Genomic DNA, 21,858 nt, shown 5'->3' on the forward strand with positions numbered 1-21,858 from the left:
TATTTATTTGTTACCCCTCCATCCTAGTACATCCCTGCATCTTACTCAATCCTATTCCATTATCATTTATAGCACAATTGTTTATACACTTATTTATTAGCCTAATTGTATTTTTTTTGTCTGTGTGTTGTTTTCTCTGTGTACTGGAAGCTTATGTCACTAAAACAAATTCCTTGTATGCGCAGGCATACTTGGCAATAAAGCTCTTTCTGATTCTGATTCTGATTCTGATTTGAACAGGGTGGGTTACAGTAATGGCATGTGATTCAAATGAACCATTACCTGTAGGTGATGGCTGAAGATCAAATTTCCATTCTTTTGATATAAGGAGACCAGTACCTCCACCCCTCCCAGTGGTACGAGGAGTGTGGGAACAAGTGAAATTAGTGGAGAGGGCTGCAGGGGTGGCAGTGTCTTCAGGTTTGATCCAAGTCTCAGTCAGTGCCATGATGTAGAGACCGGAATGAGTAGCAATAGAAGAAATGAAGTATGCTTTGTTAACTGCAGACTGGCAGTTCCAGAGACTAACTGGAATAGAGAGCATAGTAGTAGAGGTCAGAGGGACAGGCCGTAGGTTTGTCAGACAGGCCTTCCTGCGATGTACGTAGCGTGCTCTTCGAGTGTTAGTAGTGATAGTAGAGATCTGAAAGCACATAGTGACTACAAGTGTAAGAAATATTTGAGAACAAGCTGTACAAAAAGTAAAGAAAGAGGAGAAAAGCAATACTCAAGTGCCCCGTTGGTGTCCTTGCTCGGTGGAGTCGTGCAGGTAGAGTCGATTGTCTTTACACTCGTCCGTCTTCACACGAGGAGGATTCACACGAGGGCTGCCGCGGTGAAACCTACCGCTTTTGTATTTGCCTGATTACCTGTGATTGAAGTCAGCTGGCCATGCCTCACTATTTAGCAGATCGAAACTGGGCAGTCCCGTGATAGGCAAACGCAAAACCAAGCGCCACTTTCAGCACGTATTTACCAGGGTAAGACACACACAATTTAAACCAAAAACTTTCCTAACAATGACGATCACACAGTAGTCTAATGAGAAAACAAGACAAAACACTCACAAGCTGCTGTCCTTCTCTGTTCCTCGGCTGTTTCTTCATTCACCTGATAACAATCACAAACACACAGCACAATCATCAGACACGCTTTATAAGCATTAGACTTCCTTTCACACACTGCCGAGTATTGTTCTGCACATATCCCTCTCCTAGCGATTTTAGCAAAATTTGGAAACTTTGGAAAATTTCATTTCCCTGAAATTTATATTTAGTTGTGAAAGACACGCAGCTCTGCTTCAGACTAACCTAAATGTCCTAAAACAAAAGAGTCTTCGATTTTTGCATGAATCATTTTCTGAGTATGAGGGCGTCACCACCCATGATTTGTCAGATTGAGTCCCAAAACTACTACTCCTTGCTTTCTGTCCCCATATTTCTCGCAGAAAGAGAGACAATTTAAAATGAGTTTGCGTTGATAATCCCAGCAGAAATCATGCGTCTGGCAGAAGTGTCCGCTGTGATGCAACAGATGTAACAGTGTTTTTCTGTGCCGTGGTCCAGATAACAACTGCTCTGTGTGTGTGTGTGTGTGTGTGTGTGTGCATAGCAATCAGGCTTGCTTGCTCATGCAGTTCAGGTAAAAAATTGTCTTCCTTGCCCCCCCCCCCCCCTCTCTCTCCTGATCGCTCATCAAAATTCTTTGGAATGCTCCGTTGTCATGGCAGCAGTGTGAATGTATCACTGCGATGATTCCCTCTGATAACAATTGTGATTTCTCTTCTCTGTCTCTTGCTGTGGTAACACAATTTTTAGATAACCTGCTAGATGAGTGTACAGCATCCTAAGCTGCTGAGACTTTACACTCAGGCACACACACACACTCACACACTCACACACACACACACACAAACCTGAAGCATTTTTATCATTCACACAAACGTTAATCACAAAAGAAATTGACAATGTCTGAATTTTCGGAAATGGAAAGACGCTCAGGTTTTTCTCCCATAAAAAGACGTGTCTCCTGAGTTTCACAGGAGATTTCTGCTCATTTCAGTCAATTTCTAATTTTAGGAACATGTGAGACTGTGTTGATATGCAATGGTTATCTTAGTCTTAGTCTTAGATATGAAATAGCAACCTCTTAACAGTTAAAAAAATAAACTTACTAACTGACTGAATATATAAATAAATAGCCCAAATGTTTAAACATTAACAAACTTAATCTCAAACATTTAAGTTAACTGAATATTACTTGTTCCAAGTTAGCCATATTTTAACTGATTTAAATAAAATACAAATAATTTACCAAATTAATGCAGATTCTAAGCCATTTCAATAAATAAATGTTTAAAATATGAGTATTTTAAAAAAAACAAATAGATTAAAATGCAATAATATTATTAAAGAAAATTATTCAATATTTTTATATTGACCTAATATATCCCATATATATATATATATATATATATATTAACCTGCGATTAATATTTTATGCAACACTTTACAAAAGGTTCCATTTGTTATTTACTAAAACATTATTAAAATCAAACATTGTGTCTGTTACTTTAATTTAATAAAGCTAATATAAACTAAGAATGTGAGCAGTTGTAATATTAACTAAAATGAACAAAGCTCAAAGCTCAAACGTGTCACTAAATCACTAAATTAAGGTCTTCAAATAAGATCTGAAAATTTTCAATACATAAAGTCAATGCATTAAATGTTGCATGCACTTCAAAAAAATGCATATCTTTCTTTCTTCCATATCTTCCATTTTTGTCAATAAATATCTAAACATCCTTAAAATAAGATATATTAACTTCAGGTGCAAAATTAAGATGGTTTTCTAAGAAATTGAACATAATGAAGTTTTTTTATGCTTAAAACAAGATCAAATATCTATCTATCAATGGTGAATGAAAACAGTTTTCCATTTGAATTAAGTTAATTTTCTGAACATACCGGCAGATATTAGTTATTGTTTAATCATAAACTCATTTCATTTCGATCAGTTTTTCAGAAAACAAGACTTACTATCTTAAGTAATTTTCCTTCTCAAGTGAATGTGTCTTGATATGAGAAAAGAAGGTAAAATACTGACCAAGAACACTTGAGAATAAAGATAAACTAAAAATGATTGGCAAAGTGTTTGGAAGCAAAACTTATTAAGCTGTAAAATTAATTTAAAGTTAATGGAGATCTATAAGACTCTCTAGACATATAGACATATTTTGTTCCCTTTGTGCATTTCTTATATTTGTAATGGTCTTAAACCTTCATAAAACCTACAGAAACCCTATATTAACCAGATGAAATTAGATTAAAATCCTGCAATCTAATCTATTATACAGGATCAGACATTCAAATGAATGGCAAAATGCAGATGCAACAGGAAACATGTTTGCCACAAATGTGGAAGTATTATCAGGAATCTAGGCTGAAAGCTGCAGTGTAGTTGCAAGGTGTGTGGTTTTGTTTTACTTCAGATGATTCAGCATCAGTTGCTGCGTTTTGAATGGCAGGAGACTTGTTTTTAAAAGAAACATGCCAGTTTATGTACAAACACAGATCCCCTTCAGGGCTTCACACTTTTTGGAGGTGTGCTATAAATAAATAAATAAGAAAGAGAAGTGAACTGTTTTGAAGTGAGCTGTTTTTCTTTTTTAATTCTGAAGAGTTGGACCTGAGGAACTGACATACGGTGCAATCAGGCGAATGTTAATCTGTGCCACCAGGCTCTGCATTCATACAGTGACTTAATTAAAAAGCATCTTCATTATGGATTGGATGCAGGTGCAGAACCAGAGCGTTTTTTCTTTTCTGATAGAAACAGAAACCCTGCAGGAACTCTTCACCTTTTCAGCAAATTGAAAATAGTTGCTCTCCAGGTCAGGATTCAGGACAACATTGAGCCATTTTAAACAATGCAGTGAAATGTGGCGTCTGTGACTCTGTAATCAAAATATTTTTTAGTTTACAGTTTGTTTATTCACAACTCAGTTTTGCCAACTGAGCATATTTATTTTTATGTCTTTTTATTTTATTTGATCTTTTATTAAAATTAGCTTTAAATTCAGTACAAGTCAGTGTTGTTTTAGTATTTCTTGAGCAGCAAATCAGCATATTAGAATGATTTCTGAAGGATAGAAAACCTTATATTAACCTGTAATAATGTTTCACAATTTTTACTGTATTATTTTACAAAATAAATGCGGCCTTGGTAACCCAAGAGACATTCATTCAAAAGCATTTAAAAAATTTGCAGATCCTAAGTGTTTGACCAGTAGTATATATGCACATAAGCAGAAGAGTGCATGCCTGTATGAAGTCTTCTAGTCTTTAAAGAAGGATGTTATAATACTAAACTGTTATTAAGTAGAATCTGCCATTGACGTGAATGTATTGTCTGTCTATTGAGCCGCTGCTGTCCGAGGTCCTGAATGTTTCAGAAAAACAGGAGCTCTCCATGGTGCTGACATTATAAAACAGCCCCAGAAAGACTTGTACTGCTGTAGTTATGCTGAATCCTCTGCAGCTTTTATAAAGTTAAGTTAGCTAAGACCTTGAGCATTTGTGATATGTGTTTAAATATAGTGGAGTCCAAATATCTGAGACCATTTGAGAAAATTAGACCCCCCCCCCTCTACAATATTGAGCTATCAACTTAACATATAAAGTAAAGATTAATTGAAATTACAGTTGAATTTAGTTTTTCAGACTTCCTTTGCATTCCAGATGTTTCAAAGAGGGTATTGTGTATTTGCTGTCCTTTTTATTTATTTATCCAATAATATATATATATATATATATATATATATATATATATATATATATATACACACACACACACACACACACACACAGTACAGACCAAAAGTTTGGACACACCTTCTCATTCAAAGAGTTTTCTTTATTTTTATGACTATGAAAATTGTAGATTCACACTGAAGGCATCAAAACTATGAATTAACACATGTGGAATTATACATGGAATTATGTACATAACAAAAAAGTGTGAAACAACTGAAAATATGTCATATTCTAGGTTCTTCAAAGTAGCCACCTTTAGCTTTGATTACTGCTTTGCACACTCTTGGCATTCTCTTGATGAGCTTCAAGAGGTAGTCACCTGAAATGGTCTCCCAACAGTCTTGAAGGAGTTCCCCGAGAGATGCTTAGCACTTGTTGGCCCTTTTGCCTTCTGTCTGCGGTCCAGCTCACCCCTAAACCATCTCGATTGGGTTCAGGTCCGGTGACTGTGGAGGCCAGGTCATCTGGCGCAGCACCCCATCACTCTCCTTCTTGCTTAAATAGCCCTTGCGTTTAAAATTATTTGTTAATAATTACATTTATAATTTTATTTATTTATTTATTTATTTATTTAAGATTTGGTTATTTTACTTTTAGTAGTGCAAGATTATACAATAAATATCTAATTTATTAATTTACAGTTTATAAAAATAAAACAATAAAATATTATTTTGCTAACATTTAATTATTAAAATTTTTATATTACATTTGAGACTGATATTCGTATTTTAAATATACAATTAGCAGGCAACATGCGTATTAACGTGTGTATTAAAAAAAGCAATGAATTGCTAAATTCTGTTTTTGAACTGAATTTCAATTGTCAGTTCAATGCATTGTTGAATGCTCAATGTGTTGAATGGTTGCATTATACTCCGTCATTGTGAGCTATATATGTATGTATGTATATATAATGTTAATTGTGACCCTGCTGTGAACTATTCACATATTTCTTTAATACTTCATCTGCAAAGAGTTTGGCATCAATGTGAACATTTCAGCAGATGCAAACTATTGCATGCTTCTTTTCTCTCTATTTCTCTCCCATGAATTCTCCCTCTATCAGCTCATCTCTTTCCCACTCTCCAGCCCTGTGTGAGGCCTAGATATGTCTCCACATTTGTGAATCCCTGCTGCGCTGCTGTGGCGTTTGAGTGACGGGAGAACAGCGTGTTTCTGCATTAGCCACAAAACTCAGCAAAATCTCCCATTCCTCCTCTGTCTGGAGAAAACAGCGTCCTGTTCTTTCACACTCGTATTCTGCACACGCAACAGGCATCGGTCTGTCCTCAACACGTCAATGCAATTTTCAGCTTCTTACCTGATTTCACCGCCGCAGGATTTGAGAAACAACCAAAGATACGGGTGTGAAATGCATGCATGCTTCACAATACATTGAACTGGAAATAAAAAAATTCAATGCACCACAGAATTTAGTAACTAATTATCATTGCTATAATAAAAAAATAATAAAGAATATATATATTTTGGTTAATATTATGAATTAGATTTTTTATTATAATTATAATTTTACATAACTTTAATTTAAGTTAGTTTTACTAATTTTGTTGTGAGTTCTTGTCATTTTAAATATTTCTATATTGTTTTTTACTAATTTGTTTTAGTTTGTCATATTAGTACTTTAAGTGAAACTAAAATAATATATTAAATGTTTCCTTGGCAACTAGCTGAAATAAAGTATTACATTTAATTTAAATGTAAAGCCATTAAAAGAGGCTAATGGCAGGCTCCCATTGTGACAACTTGCCCTAATGGTAAGGAGAGCTTTTAAAATATATGGGGCAGCATGTTGTCACACGTTTGCTCCTGGCCAATAAAGGTACTGTAGAAATGTTCAGTATCTTTCCTATTGACAAGATTTATAAGCTAATATCTATAAAAAATGGTTTAAAACGCAATCCTAAACAGAGGTGTGTGACAACTAGCCCCGCCATGCTTTTTTAAAGTAAAGAGTGAGTGTTAATGCACTATAATTGGAAAGAGCATGGTGTATATGTGCTGATAACGTTGTAAGGATCATACCTGATGAATTTCAAAGAATAAATGTGGCTGTGTTAGGCAGGTGAAGTGTAGTGGTGTTGGTGGTGGAATTCCGCTATTGGCACGCGTGCAAATCCATCTCTCGCGCTCTCGCGCACTACAGACAGAGCACTGTTGTCTCGAGCTCGCCGTGAGCGGACTGTTACCGAGGCTCCTGACGGCGGAGGGAGGGACACGCAGTCCTGAGAGGCTCCTTTATGAGGAGCAAAGCAATACATCAGCGACTCCAATGCGGTGGCCAATGTTTCTAATTCGGTTTCTGCGTCCGCTTCCCGCAGGATGCTGTTTGGTTAAAAATGCGCATATGAAATAATCGTGGGTGTGATCCCTTCTCCGTTGGCCACTGGATCTATTGGCGTTAAAAGGTTTGGAGAAACGCTGGAAAACTGATCTGTATGCCGAGCAAACTGGATTGGAGATTTCTGAATAGACGCTTTGTCGGTTGCGTCTTTTTTCACGTCTTCTGAGAGGATTGTATCCGCGTTTCTCCTCAAATGGTCTTATTTTTGTGTCTATCCACTAAATACGGCGATATCGCACTGTTTTTACCTCACAGTGCCATGTTTTAGCCTATCTGAGGCGATCCGACGCGAGGCGAAAAGTCTGACTGGACCTCCTTCAGAAGTAAACCATCAACATTTCTGGATTCTTCGACGTTTTTTTAATCTAACTTTGTTTTGGAAGCTATAATTCACGTTTTGGATTAAATATATGCTGAAACGGTAAATATGTTTCGGGATTTCAAAAGACCGCCTGAATCGAGTCAGCCGTTTGGAATGAAGAACCGTTAGGAAGCGCCGTTAAATATTTCGCGGCATATTAGGATTCAAATTCCTGGTCCATATTCGTACGTTTATCGTTTTGTACGCATCATACAATACAGTGAGCATATTGTTTCGAGACTCTGGACCCAGAGGAGGTGATTTAGACATCATCCATCTGAAGATTCAGGACATTTCTGTGCTGCTCTGAACTTGAGGCGTTTGGATGCTCCAGTACGGAGGTAACGCAGTTATTTCATTCATTTTAAGGATTTAAAACGCCAACAAAACACTCACGATTCAATACTTTGCTTATAAGCATTCAGTTTGGAGATTAAGCTTGGTTTACTCTCAAACGCCTGTTTGGTGTTTAATAAATCAAACGTTAGAGGTCAAATATTGAGCTATTGTTTGATTGTGATGCGATACCTTGACATAATTGCGCAATTTTCTATAAAAAAAATCGTGTTTTGGTGGATTTGCTATGTTTATCAAATGCGCATCGCAAGACTTAGTCACATTAACGGAAGACAGACATTTTGATGAAAATAACTTATGGGATTTGGCATTACTGCTGTTGCCAGTCCGAAAATGTTGATTGATCTTTCTCTGTAAGTACCTTCTGGCAGACCTTTGGAGATTTCTCTAAACATTAAACTTTCCCTTGAACGCTTCTTTCACATTTAAATGTCAGTGTTTGGAAATGGGACGCCATAGGTTATGTAAAAGGTTTGCTCGAGAGCCAAAGTTGCGCTTTTGAACGGTTCCTTCAGCTGGACAGAGGAGGATTGTTGGGTTTATTGATAACACGGAGCGCAATGAAATCACAGTAAGACCGATTTGGGAGATGAGACAAACACAGTAGCGGATCCGGTACCGCAGTCCAGATTGAGTCCCGGAGCTCGCGGTGCTGTTGTTGGGGTGTGTCTGTCTGCGGCTGGGAACGCGAATGGAGCAGCGGCCGCTGGGGGCCACTGGCACATAACTAACTCACACACACTCACAGCCTACACAAACTACACCTAAAGAACGAATTCAATTAGTATTCTATTCTAGTATAGCATTTGGACGCGTGAAATGTGTGAATGTCAATGCATTAGATGATAAAATGCCAAACCAAGCCATTAATTACTGCTTCCATATGTTTATAGTTCCAAATGTTTTTTTTTTTGTTTTTTTCATAGTGATTCAAGAGAAGAACACTTTTTGGATTTGCAAAGAACCTTTTAGGGAGCAGTTCTTAGAAGAACCATTTTTTCTTAGTCTGAATAACTCTTTCCCACTATAAAGAACCTTTCAATGTTCCATGGTTGTTAAAGGTTCCTCATGGAGCCATAAATGCCAGTAAAGAAGCTTTATTTTTTAAGAGTGATATGACTATTTTTTTGGTTCCTCAAAGAATCTTTGAGTAAACAGTTTTTAAAAGAACCATTTTTAATAATCTGAAGATGCTTCGCCATTACAAAGTGGCTTTTGTGCAATGGATATGTTCCCGATGTGTGAATGCCAATGCGTTAGATAACAAAATGCCAAACCGAGTCATTAATACTGCTTCCATAAGTTTGCACTAAAGAAGTAAAGAAGCTTTATTTTTATGAGTAATATGACTCATTTTTTGGTTCCTCAAAGAATCTCTCAGTTACCAGTTCTTAAAAGAACAATTTTTAATAATTTGAAGAGTACTCTCCATTATAAAGAGTTTCATGGGCAATGAAAATCTTCCAAAGGGATTAATACTGCTTCCATAAGTTTGCACTAAAGAAGCTTTAGATTTAAGAGTAATAGGACTCATTTTTTGGTTCCTCAAAGAATCTCTCAGTTAACAGTTCTCAAAAGAAATTTTTTAAATAATTTGAAGAGTATTCTCCATTATAAAGAGTCTCATGGGCAATGAAAATCTTCCAAAGGGTTCTTCAAGGAACTGTAAATGCCATTAAAGCACTAGAGTGTACCATGGTATGCCACAATAGTATTTTATTGAGCTGAAAATAATATCTGAGCTGTTTTATATAGTTTAGCTGAGTTTCTTTGCTCAACTCAATGTCTGTGAACTATTAAAAGGCCCAATGGAATGACTGTTCATTTCTGTAGTTTGGCCTTCAAATCATAATTGATATAGAGCCCAACAGGTACTGCAAGTAAAAACCCAATTGATTTTCTCCACAGATACTGATAATTTTTTTAACCAACCTTGAGTTCTGAGGTTGTGAAGATGCATGTTTTTGTAGATGCCACAAGTTACTCTAAAAATACTGTATGATTTTTAATATTTTGCCGTAAACTTAGAGTAATTTGAACATTTTACAATAAGGTTCCATTAGTTAACATTTTGATGCATTAACTAAAATCAACTAACAATGAGCAGCAGTTTATTTGTTACAGTATTTATTAATCTTTGCTAACACTAATAAATAAAAATACAACTATAAAATAAAAAGAATAAAAAGAAAACTATTGTTAGTTCATATAAGCACAGGTCCATTAAATAATATTATCATATAATATAATAAACAGATACATCTTTTGATTTTAATAATGTATCAGTAAATGTTGAAATTAACATTAACAACATTTTAATTGTTAGTTTAACTAATATGAACAAATGCAACCTTATTGTTAAGCGTTGTCAACTTAAGCTGTTTTTGTACTTCTAATCGGTGACAATGCATCAACAGTTTTATATTTTTCTGTCATTTTAAGTTTGATTACATCATTCGCAGTGGGATACCGGTTCATTAAATCATAAAAGTACAATGTCTAGCTTTTGTCTTTTTCCCAATTTTCATACAGCTTTGCTTCAAATCAAACATTGTATTAATGTTGTGATTCATCTAACAGCCAGTTGGTTCAAGGCTTAGATCTCGTTATTTAAGATTTTTCAAAATCCCTGTGAAGATAATGAATGGAAAGAATACTTTAGTAACCAAGGCCATTGAAAAAGTCAGAGCATATTGATAAAACCAATTAAAATGTCCCATTCTCCAAATAAAAGGCTTTGTCCACTACTAAACAGCTTTGAACTTAAAAAATAAATAAATAAAAACTGAATAAGCAGTGCATGCATATTTTTTTCGCTTTATTCATTTTTAAATATACCGGTCCAAACAGACAACTTTTCACAAAACAATTACATCTATATATACAGTATATAGTTTTATTACAATAGTATAAATATGTTTAATGTATTAAATTCTTTATAGTATATTAAATGCATTAATTACTTTATAAATAAAAGTATGAGTATATATATATATGTGTGTGTGTGTGTGTGTGTATAGTATTTATCGTATGTAAAGTATTTTTGTTTGTGTTGGTCATTGGGCAGAAGTTGCTCAGGTCTCATCAGTCAGTCTTTCTTCCCACCATTTTCCAGTTTGTCTTTACAAATAACACTCCTGACTCAGTATTAATCACCCGGCAGCAGCACACGTCCGCTCTCTGATGACTCTTTCCTGTAACCCAGCATGAGGAATGATGTGTGAGGGCTCTATTATTGTAATACTATAATTACCATGTAAACAGAAGCCTGATGAAATGTGCCATTTGTTCAGGCGCCACCAAACTGCAACGAGCAGCGATCATGTGACGTAGAACTCGATCATGATTGGTTGCCAGTGTGGAACCGAAACAGATGGATTCGGTGGCTCTCGATTCAGCAAGAAATCCGAGCACCTCTGAAATGCAACACACACACGTGATTAGCGACAGCTGGATTATTTAAGCAATCTAACCCATGCTTTGCAGTGGCGCCTCCAGAAATCTTTCATAGGGGTGGCCAGATGGGGCCACTTAAAATCTTGGGGTGGCACACCAAAACTAGAAACCATAATTTCAGATTTTTATTCTACTGGTGTAGTAAACTGGCCTGTAGAAAACTATCAGAAAGACTTAGGGAAACTCCTACTGATATACTTTGGTTTATTGTGTTATATTCAGAGGTGGGTAGTAACGAGTTACATTTACTTCGTTACATTTACTTGAGTAATTTTTTGGGGTAACTAATACTTTTCGGAGTATATTTAAAGATGGGTACTTTATACTCTTATTTGAGTAAATTTTTGGGGAAAAATCTGTACTTTTACTTCGTTACTGTGGCCGACGATCCTCTCGTTACTTTATCTTAATGCAATAAATGTTATAAATACTTCAGTTTATTCCAAACGTGCCGTCTACTTTTCTCTGGGCAATGAACGATGCCCATTCGCGAATGATTCATTCTTTTGAGTCAATTCTGTTCAAAGGCTTGATCAAACCAATTGGCAAACGAGTGAATTGTTTCATGAATCAGTTTGAATGAGTCGTTCAGTTCCCTGCCGCACGCGCTGAGCGTCTGAAGTGGTTCACTCAGAGTTGTAACGTTTAAGAACATCAGCAGCGTTGAAAACGTGGCTATGGAACTGCATTGAATTGAAAGCAAATCTGCAAATGCTATTTTTTGCTAGCGATGGAGATCCTTATTAGATGAACACCGCGTGTGCTGTCTACTGTTTAACAGGTAATAACTTGGGCTACATTCGATTACAGTACACGATACCACTGTGACATGAGTTTGTTGTACGTGTGTGGCTTATAACAGAGGGGAGTCAAGTTGAATGTTCAGCAAGTCATATCACCAGCTGCTAAATTCAGATCTGTGATCGCTTGCTTACCAATCATACATGATTCTTTTGAGCTTATTAAAGCATTGGCCAATCAGAGGTGTTCAGCTGAGTCATCGCTTAAATGCCAGTGCTTCCTTCACTCGCTCACTGACTGAATACCTCTTTCTGGCGAATTCTCTCGTCAGAAACAACAAAGTGCAGATGTGTGTACGAATCTTTAATTAAGATATTGATTTTACAGTGTTAACAGTTTCAGTGATTTTAATGGGAGTTTCTAAGAGTGATTGAAATCTAGACTGTCAGTGAAAATGATCTTTAATAATGTAAATGTTATTTGCTCTCTTTCTGAACAATGAAATATTAGTAGCAATATTTATATCACATTAACTTTCAATGTTAAATTCACATTTAATATAAAGTCAGTCGTATTAAAAATATGTTATGGCATGACACCTATATCTGTTACTTAAGTAAACAGACAGGGTTTTATAATAAATTACATAAATTGGAGTAAAGGCTGATGAAATATATACATTTATACACGCACACATACATTACATACATTTTATCTATATATCTAAATAAAAATAGGCTCAGTATATATGACCCAAAGTAACTAGTAACTAACTACTTGAGTAGATTTTTTATCCGATACTCTTTTACTCTTACTCAAGTAACTATTCAAGACTAGTACTTTTACTTTTACTTGAGTAAATATTTCTAGAAGTACTTTTACTTTTACTTGAGTACAGTTTTTGGGTACTCTACCCACCTCTGGTTATATGTGCATAGACTAATAACTGCTCTCTGTGCTATGTAGCTGTGAGAAGCAGGGTTTCTCCAACAACTTTAATGTACTCCCTATTTTCCTTCACTAATTTATTGTATTCTGCATTTAAGGAGGCTGAGGGAGAGGATGTGCTTGCAGTGGATTTTTCATACTCTGACCATGCTAACATTGCATTAGTATGTAAGTATGATAGGTAAAAATTGATAGCCTGAATGCACTGTAAGTCGCTTTGGATAAAAGCGTCTGCCAAATGCATAAATTTAATTTTAATTTAATTTAATTTAGTATGTGCTTCAGATTTGGAACGACCTAAAAGTCCCCCATCTTTGAAGGTTGCCTTTTTCCAATGTTTGAACCCCTCTTCAGATGTAAATACTGAATCACCTGAGGAGGGGAGACTGAAGTACCGGCAGGCATAACAGTAGTCAGAGTCTTTACTCTGAGAGTATTCCAGCCATTTATGTGTGTTGTACCAGTCTTTAGAGAAGCATCGTCTTCTGTCTCCTTGATAGGTACGAGGGAAGATTTTCAGATGTGGCTGCTTGGGCTGCTCTGCTCTTGACTGGGAGATATCTATAATGAAATCATTATTAGGGCCACGTGATCGGTACTTCACCTGTTGGTCCAGGAACACGTCTAACACCTGCTTTTGCCGTGTCCTGCCACGCTTCTGTGACCAATGGTGCTGACTGTCCCTGGGCTGCTGCTGCTGTCTGTTTTTCCTCGTCATTGTGTTCTGTCACTAATGCTGGCTGTGTATCCTTGTCATGCTGCTCTGTCTGTTCCTCTCCTCCATCCTCCTCCTCTTCCTCATCCTCACTATTACTAAGCCTCTCTTGCTCCCCTGCCATCTCTTTCACTCCTTCTTCTGTACTTTTCTTCTTAAAATAAGAAGAGATGTCTGTGGACTTTCTCTTCATTGTCTGAAATTTGACATAACATGCACCAGCTAACGACGTTAGCTAGGTAACGTTAACTCTTGTCAAAACGTGTCAAAGACACATCAAAAAGCTGCTGTAACAGTATACTGTAACCATTTGGCACTTAAAAAGCACGTCACGACACATAATTCCCCGTCTTCTTTTACTAAAGAATATTTTTTGACTTATTTACTTACCGGTAGTCTTTTTTGTCTTTGTCTTCGTCTTCCACCCCCTGGTGGCACCATTGATGCTTTGGGCCCCATCCTGTTGCCAGATCCTCACGGGATGGTTGACGCTCTGCAGGTAGTAAATGGTTAATGCTGATGATATGGATTATCCCGTTCACAGGCATGCATATTAGATTCAGTTTTAATGATAAGTAGAATGCTCTGGGCTGGTTTAGATAAAGGATCATTTTATTCCGCTTGCGTTATGCAAACAGCCTCTGGGCTTAATAACGCAGATTGTGTTACCATCATGTTTAATTCAGACACGGCATGTTTTTGCCATGTCTCCTGGTCTACCGCTCGTCTAAGTGTGTGTGTGGAGTTTAACCGAGCGTTAACGTATCATAGAGACTGTCGGCGACACTAATGGAGTCGCTGGTTGGTTTGCGTCATTTCTTTCAGGTTTGGGCCTAATTAAGCCATTCCTGCTTTCGTGTCAGACGCTGAATAGAGAGGCTGATGTTAGATCACGTCTTAATGAGCACCTGAATCACATTCAGGCTGTGTACTGATGACTCGAAATGAAAATTCACAAAGGTATAGAAACTTTTCCGTCATGTCTCATATGCAGTGGACTGAATACATTTGAAGTGAACAGAACTCAATTACCAAGACTTCACATCCTGCAGTGAAATGTGTGGGAATATTTCAACACAAAATCAAGAGAAAATACATTTTACAGAATTAAAAAATGAAGCCAGGTGATTGTTTTTGTGACTCTATTTGCATAACAATTAAAAGTTAAAAAGGTAACTGCAGCTTTTTATTTCACAATTTTGCACACAAATGTCGATTCCATATAGATACAGAATTGGACAATATAAACTCAGAATATATATATGAACTCATAATTTGGAGACATAAACACAGAATTGAAATATAAACAGTAAATACAAAATTGTGAGATATAAATGCAGAATTACACAATATAAACACAGAATTGTGAGATATGCAGAATTATGAGTTATAAATTCGCAATTCTGAGAAGAGAAGTCAAAACTGTGCTATTATTGCAGTTGCAAGGGAACAAGTCTGAATTGTGATTATTTTTTATTCCACGGCAGGATAAAAGTTGTAAATGTGAGGGATAGATTCACAATTGCAAGAAAAAAAAAATCGTTATTACCTCCAAATTTCACAATTTCTCTCAACCAAACAGAAATACTGTCATAATGCAACAATAAAATGAAATATTGGTTAAAATAAGTTTTTCCTTTTAATGTTAGGATGAAATATGACTTGGACATTTCTTGACAGTTTTTAAAAGATTCAGATTTTTTGAGTTCTCTAATGTGATGCATTTCTGTGTAAAACAGCATATTTTATTGAGAAATAAGTATTGTGAAAAGTAGGCTATGAACTTTTTATATTTATCGTATATTATTTTTCCAGATAGATGCAGCTACAAGAACATCAGCCAAAAAGAAAAGTCATTTTAGAAGTGCAGAACTGTTTAAATTATTTATGTCTTATTGTTAGAACGGTATATAGTGATAAATTGAGCAAAATAAATTCAGGGACATTTAGTAAGAAAGTAAATTGGGTCAGTTTAGACTACAAGCTTTAAAACTGTACAATTGATCATGTAGCAAATGTAGTTTGATGAATATTTTTAAGAGTCAATTTATTATTATTATTATTATTTTGTCTTTAGACTTGCACCCTAGTTCTTAAATTTACTGTATGGGCTGGTAAATGAAAAGTTGCTAAAAATAATAAAGGTTTATGGTTTCTGTGAGTGTTTTTTGAGGATATAAATGTGTGAAAATGTGGGTGGTTGTCGGGGTGTCGCTGGGATGCTCTGAATGAATGTTTTGCTGTTTCTAAAGTGTTTCTAGGTTGCTATAATGTTGTGGATGGTTACTGTGATAATCTGGCATTTCTAGATTTGGTTTGAATCGCTCCTTCAATGTTATAATGACAAGATCAATGCTAAACATCAGGTTTGTTGAAGAGTGACCCTTCGACGATCATCTCTCCACGTCAGGTCTGAAGTAGAGCTCATAATTCTTTGATCAGTCTTTTGTATTCACATTACTGCTGTCTGAAGGTGAGGCGTTTATCTTTGTTGGTTATTGGCTGATGAGGTATCAGAGAACGCTCTAAGCTTCTTTGTGCAAGAGCAAAAATCGCTTTTAGTGGCAGATAAGAGGGAGATAATATCAGATAAATCCTGCGGCATGCGTTAGCATGCAGCATTAGCCGTGTAATAGCATATGGAGTGCAGTTTGACAGAGAAGGATCAGATGGCCGCCAGCCGTTTACCACAGCTCCGTCTTAATCGCGGAGGGTTAACTGTTATTTCAGATGCATGCAGAGACAGATAGCCAAGGCCTTTTAGATATTCTGAGCGCATGCTTTTAAAACTCCCCCATGGCTGTAACAGAAGTCTGCAGTGGCTTGATAACTCGCGTGCTGTCAGTCGCTGTCGCCGATGCCGAGGGAAGCTACATGTTCTGCCTCAGAGCTTCTTCTCTTCAGGAATAATTTAAAAGTTCTGTGGGACACGTTGAATTGTCATGCGGCGATGGCGAAGCAGACGTCTAATTAAGATGGAGAAAAAGACGAGTTGTTTGCAGATGAACACTTTTGAAAAGGCCTTGTGACATGGCCAAGAGAATGTGACAGAACTGTCATGCGTCACTCAGTCTGACAGATGTCCTGCGATTGGCTCAGAGGTTGTGGTGGGCATGTCTTATGTTACAGAGTAATTATACATGCCACATGTAGTTGATGTAAATTAAATAAACAAATTATTTAGCCTAGATTTTTTTTTATTAACTGGTAATGTCTATTTATAGTTAAGTATTTATTATTATGATTATTTATATATATATATATATATATATATATATATATATATATATATATATATATATAAGCAATATTGCAACTGAAGTTGCATTATCTTTTATATTAGTATCATTGATATTCCATTATAGTTTCTGTTGAATGTTAGATGTGATTTTTATTTGTGGACTAAATTGAATCCTTCACCTTTTTTGATTATTTTCTCTTTTTATTTGGAATTTAATACACACTTAACAAATGTTTTTATAAAATAAAATATGGTTTGGTTTGCATCTATTAAATTTGAAAATTAAAAGAAAAAATAATAAAAATGTTAAGAAGCACCTTTAAGTATTCCATTTAGCTAGTTATCCACATTATATAAAAGACATAATAGATATTATGTATAAGCAATATTAAAACTTGTTGCATCTATTGTTATTTTAGTTTGACTAACTGATGTAACATTATAGTTGTTATTTTGAATTAGATTAATAATTTTTATTTTATGTTCACATTTTAATTTTAATAAAAAAAATTATTTAGTATGCTTTCATTTTTAGAAGCTTTTAATGCCTGTATAGTTTTAGGAATTAATTATTCTTTTGAATTTATGCATTTTTAATTAATTTAGTACTTCAAGTTTATTATAAATTATAAATTTATTATAAATACAAGTTTATATATGTATTTTTTTATTTCAGCAAATTTTTATTTTATTTCAAGTGACAAAAATATTGTTTTATTGTTTTAGTTAACTATACAAACCCTGGTTACATTAAAATAGGATTTCATACATACATATATATTGCAAAATCTGTTATTGTTAAACAGCATATATGCTGTCATATCATTCTGCACTACTTGAAGGAGAGGAGTAAAGGAGGGAATGGTAGGGAGCTACAGGAGGTCAATAAGGAGAGACCGAGATGCTGAATAAATGTGATAGAGTCACGTGTCTCGAGCTGTTAAGCTGTCAGTGCAGGCGGTTTACAGAGAGAGAAAATCTGTCCATGAGCCTCACCAATCCGCAGGTTGTGTCACGCCTGTCATAAATGCCATTCATGTGGAAATAAGCGTGAAGGGATGAAAAACACCTTCGCCTTGACACACATATATTTCCTAAAGGAAAACCTGAAAACAGAGGGGCGACAAAATCAAAGAGAATCCCTATGACCACTAGGGTTGGGCGATGTCTACCAAATTGGCATCGGACGATGTCTACCGTAAAACATCGTGATGGACGATGACATCGGTGGGCAGGTTGGGGTGTGCCCGAAGGGTAACACAAATAACGTGTTCTACGGAGTCAGTAAAAGGTTAGCCGCTTGCTAGCGGTAGCCTGTTGCATTACTGTACATGAAAGTTCAGGCTACACTTAATTTCCTTTCCAAACAGGGAACTGGGATGCAGCGGATTGTGGGAGAGTTGGCAGGGGTGGGGGTGTGGCTTTGAATCACGATGTCAGCTTAACATTGTGATGTCTGTCAGCCATCGGTGATGGACGATTGCATCGTCTATCGGCCCAGCCCTAATGACCCCCAACAGGATGCCAAAACTGGTGTCTGGTTCAGTGTTTCCTCGTAATGCCATTAAAATACTGAGTTTAATGGTAAAATATGTATTCACATCTTTCAGGTGGTAGATTTGTGAGCAGGTCATAAAGTAATTAGGTCTGTCAAAGTGAAAGCATCAATTAATATGTTCACATTGCCACAATGTTAGAAGTTTGTAACATCAGAAGGTTGTAGTCTAATGGAATTGATTAGATTTGGTTGGAGATAAGGTTGCAAAAAGGTGGAACATTTCCAGTAAATCTCAGCAATATTCCAGAAAGTTTACAGGATTTTTTTTTGGAATATTACAGGGATTTTTGGAAAGATTCTGGAAATTGATGGGAAAATTTCCACCCCTTTGCAAGGTTCCAATGGCCAACATTAGCAGGTTGGGTTGGTTTGAGTTGATTGAAGTTGGTTGGTGTTGGTTGGCATTGGTTGGTGGAGCTTGGTTCCAATGGCCAACATTAGAACTTTAGGTTTGTTGAAGCTGGTTGGACTTAGTTGGCATTGGTTAGTGTTTGTTGGGTCAATGTGAATTGACCTTTTAACACCATCAACAGATTAAATCCATTTTAATTACATTTTAACTGCTGAAAACTGTAAAATCTGATTGGAACATTTGGAACTGATTGAATCCAATCAAAGCTGCAGCATAAGCTTATTTCACTCACACACACACACACACACACACACAGATGGTCCCTGGTTGACCAGCCTTTTATCGGTAAATGATGGAGAAATACCCTCTTATGGGTCATTTATTTATAAATCAAACAGAGATGGGACGTTTGACAAAAGCAGAGGTCATTTGCATCAGCTGGAAGAGTGAAACGCTGTTGTTCAATGAAATGCTGATGCCAGTAAGGTTGTGCTCTTAAAGTGAGGGCACCTTCCGATTTCCAGTATGAATGAAACCATCATTACATTACTTGTGTACTCCGTAATGCTCATAACACCCTGTTTAGGGTAAAAATTGGAAAAATAAAGATTTCCTCTAAACGATTCCCTGAATTATCGTCATTATATACCAAATTTGGCTTGGGTTGTCCATATCGCCCATCCCTAAATGGCTGTCAAAAGTTTGAAATAATTTGTGATATATTCAATTTTATCACTCAAATTACCAAACTTCTTTTTTCAGCTGCCCAAATTCATTGTCCCAGGATCATTGGCTTACAGTGGTAAATTGGGGGAAGGCAATAAGTTTATGTACTTGTTCGTTTTTGCATGATGAATACAAAAAAAATAAAAATTCAAATTGATTGACATCCAAGACAGTGTAGAAAAATACTTGGTTTTGGTGGAAATGGGGTAAAAGAGAGAGAAAGAGAGACAGGAACAGAGAACAGAGTGTGAAAAGCCATGTAACGCCATTAGATGATAGAGGACAAACCCCTAATGAAGTAATGAACCAGGATCATTAACATCTAACATGGACCGAATAACATCATAAACTCACATCTGCACTGAAACAGAGAGCTGAACCTGCCTGGTAATGAGACTGATGGAAAACATTAAGACCGACAGAAGTAATAAATAGAAAATGACACTACTCCAGGCCTGGAGTTTAGTTATTTTCACTGTTATTGTTTTCAACACGCTGGTTTGGGGTCAGTTCAGGTTCAGTCTCAGAAGATTAGAGACCTCCACCTCTTCAGCCAGAAAACACTGATTTCATTTCATTCCTCTGTCTTTCATTCATTCCTTCAGCCTTTCATCATCTCATTTCCCAAGCGCACGAGAAGCAAATTAGCTCCTTGATTTAATTCCAATGAAACCCAAGTTATTGCTCTAGAGCTCTTGTTTTAAGAAATATTAATCACATTCCTCATTTGCATCAGAAGCTTATGAACTCAGGAACATCTCTAAATTTATGTCATTTAGAGATGAAAACGACCGTCGTATCAGTGGCAGATGATATGCATATAAAATGTGGCCTACATGCAGACGGTTCTCTCACGGGTCCGTGTTTGGCGAGTGACTTTGGCTGTGAAAGTCCGGCTCAACCTCCATCTGTCCCTGACACCTCACGGACTCCACCAGAATCAATCCGGCTCAAACTGGCACAACTTTACTATCAGAGCGACTGAGGGCACTTTCACACTAGAGCTGCTTTCAGAGTTGTTTCGTACCTGCGAACCACATACACAAACGCTTCAGATGGCAGTCTGGAGTGAGATACACTATAGTTCACAAGATTAATACTTTCATTCAGCGAGGATGCATTCAACTGATCAAAAGCCACATTAAAGGCTTTTAGAATGTAAATAAATGCTCTATCTTTTCAATAAACAGTAATCAAATGCTTTTAAAGAGGAATGTGTAAAGTATGTTTGTGAAAGAATAAAGATGCATTTCTAATTTCATCATTATTTGTTGTTTAGACTTTCCCCTTTAAATACAGTAAGTATCAGCTGTTTGTAAAGTGACCTACATTTGGTTTTTGGCCACTAAAAATGGGTAAAATTCAATGTTTTGGACAAAAGTCCACATTGAGATCCGACTATCTCTTGGAATGAACCATATAGAGAGTTTAAAATGATTTAATAAGAAGCAAAGTTTGTCAATAATCAAAATGTATATATATTTAGATAAATAGAGTATTTAATACTTCTTTAATTGGGCGAACGCAAACTTTGGAAATGTAATACTTTTTGACAGAAATGTTCTATGCAAATGTTTTGCTAGAGGGAAAAGATACACATTTTTAGTTTCAGCATTATTTGTTCTTCAGATATTACATTATTTTAATAGAAAAAAGTACCAGCTGTATGCAAAGTGCCCTATATTTAGTTTTTGACCACTAAAAAATTGTGCAATTTAACAAATTACTTCGAGAGTGAAGTTGAAATCCAAGCATCTCTAGAAATGAACCTTATTTGGCCTTAAAAATTAAGGTACCAAACGAAAAATTTGTTAAGAATAAAAATATAAAAGGAAATTAAGATATATTTAATACTTGCAGAGTTACAAATATGCAGACTTCTGGAAAAAAACACAAGAAGTGTTTTTCCCCATTTTTGAATCGTTGTCAATGCAACAAAGATTGCTAAATTCAACAGATTTTAATAATAGATTTACAATCACTATCTAAAAATCTTTCTAAAGTCATTTTACCCCCTGTAATTTGGCTCTAAGGTGAAAATATCATTTTGACTCCCTCTACAAAATAAAGGTTTACTTAAATGTTTAAACTGCGTAAATGAACTGCTATGGATGGTGTAAAATGTGTCTGTTGTATAAATAATTTCTTCCTTGGTCTCCCCAGTAATTGCCTTTAGCAAGAAGCTTGCGTTATTCACATCTACTAGAATTAATCCACAGCAAAA

The 21,858-nt window shown here is 36.0% G+C and overlaps 1 protein-coding gene across 3 annotated transcripts in view; it reads left to right on the plus strand.

The window, feature by feature from the left end:
• Nucleotides 1–6,976: 6,976 nt before the first annotated feature.
• LOC132107670 (leucine-rich repeat and fibronectin type III domain-containing protein 1-like) overlaps nt 6,977–21,858 on the plus strand; it is a 139,844-nt gene continuing 124,962 nt past the window's right edge. For all 3 annotated transcript variants that reach the window (XM_059513794.1, XM_059513797.1, XM_059513796.1), the window contains exon 1: nt 6,977–7,881. The gene's annotated coding sequence lies outside the window, so the exon portion shown is untranslated. The remainder of the gene's footprint in view (nt 7,882–21,858) is intronic.

The sequence above is a fragment of the Carassius carassius genome, chromosome 28 (genome assembly GCF_963082965.1).
Source record: "Carassius carassius chromosome 28, fCarCar2.1, whole genome shotgun sequence".
NCBI lineage: Eukaryota > Metazoa > Chordata > Actinopteri > Cypriniformes > Cyprinidae > Carassius > Carassius carassius.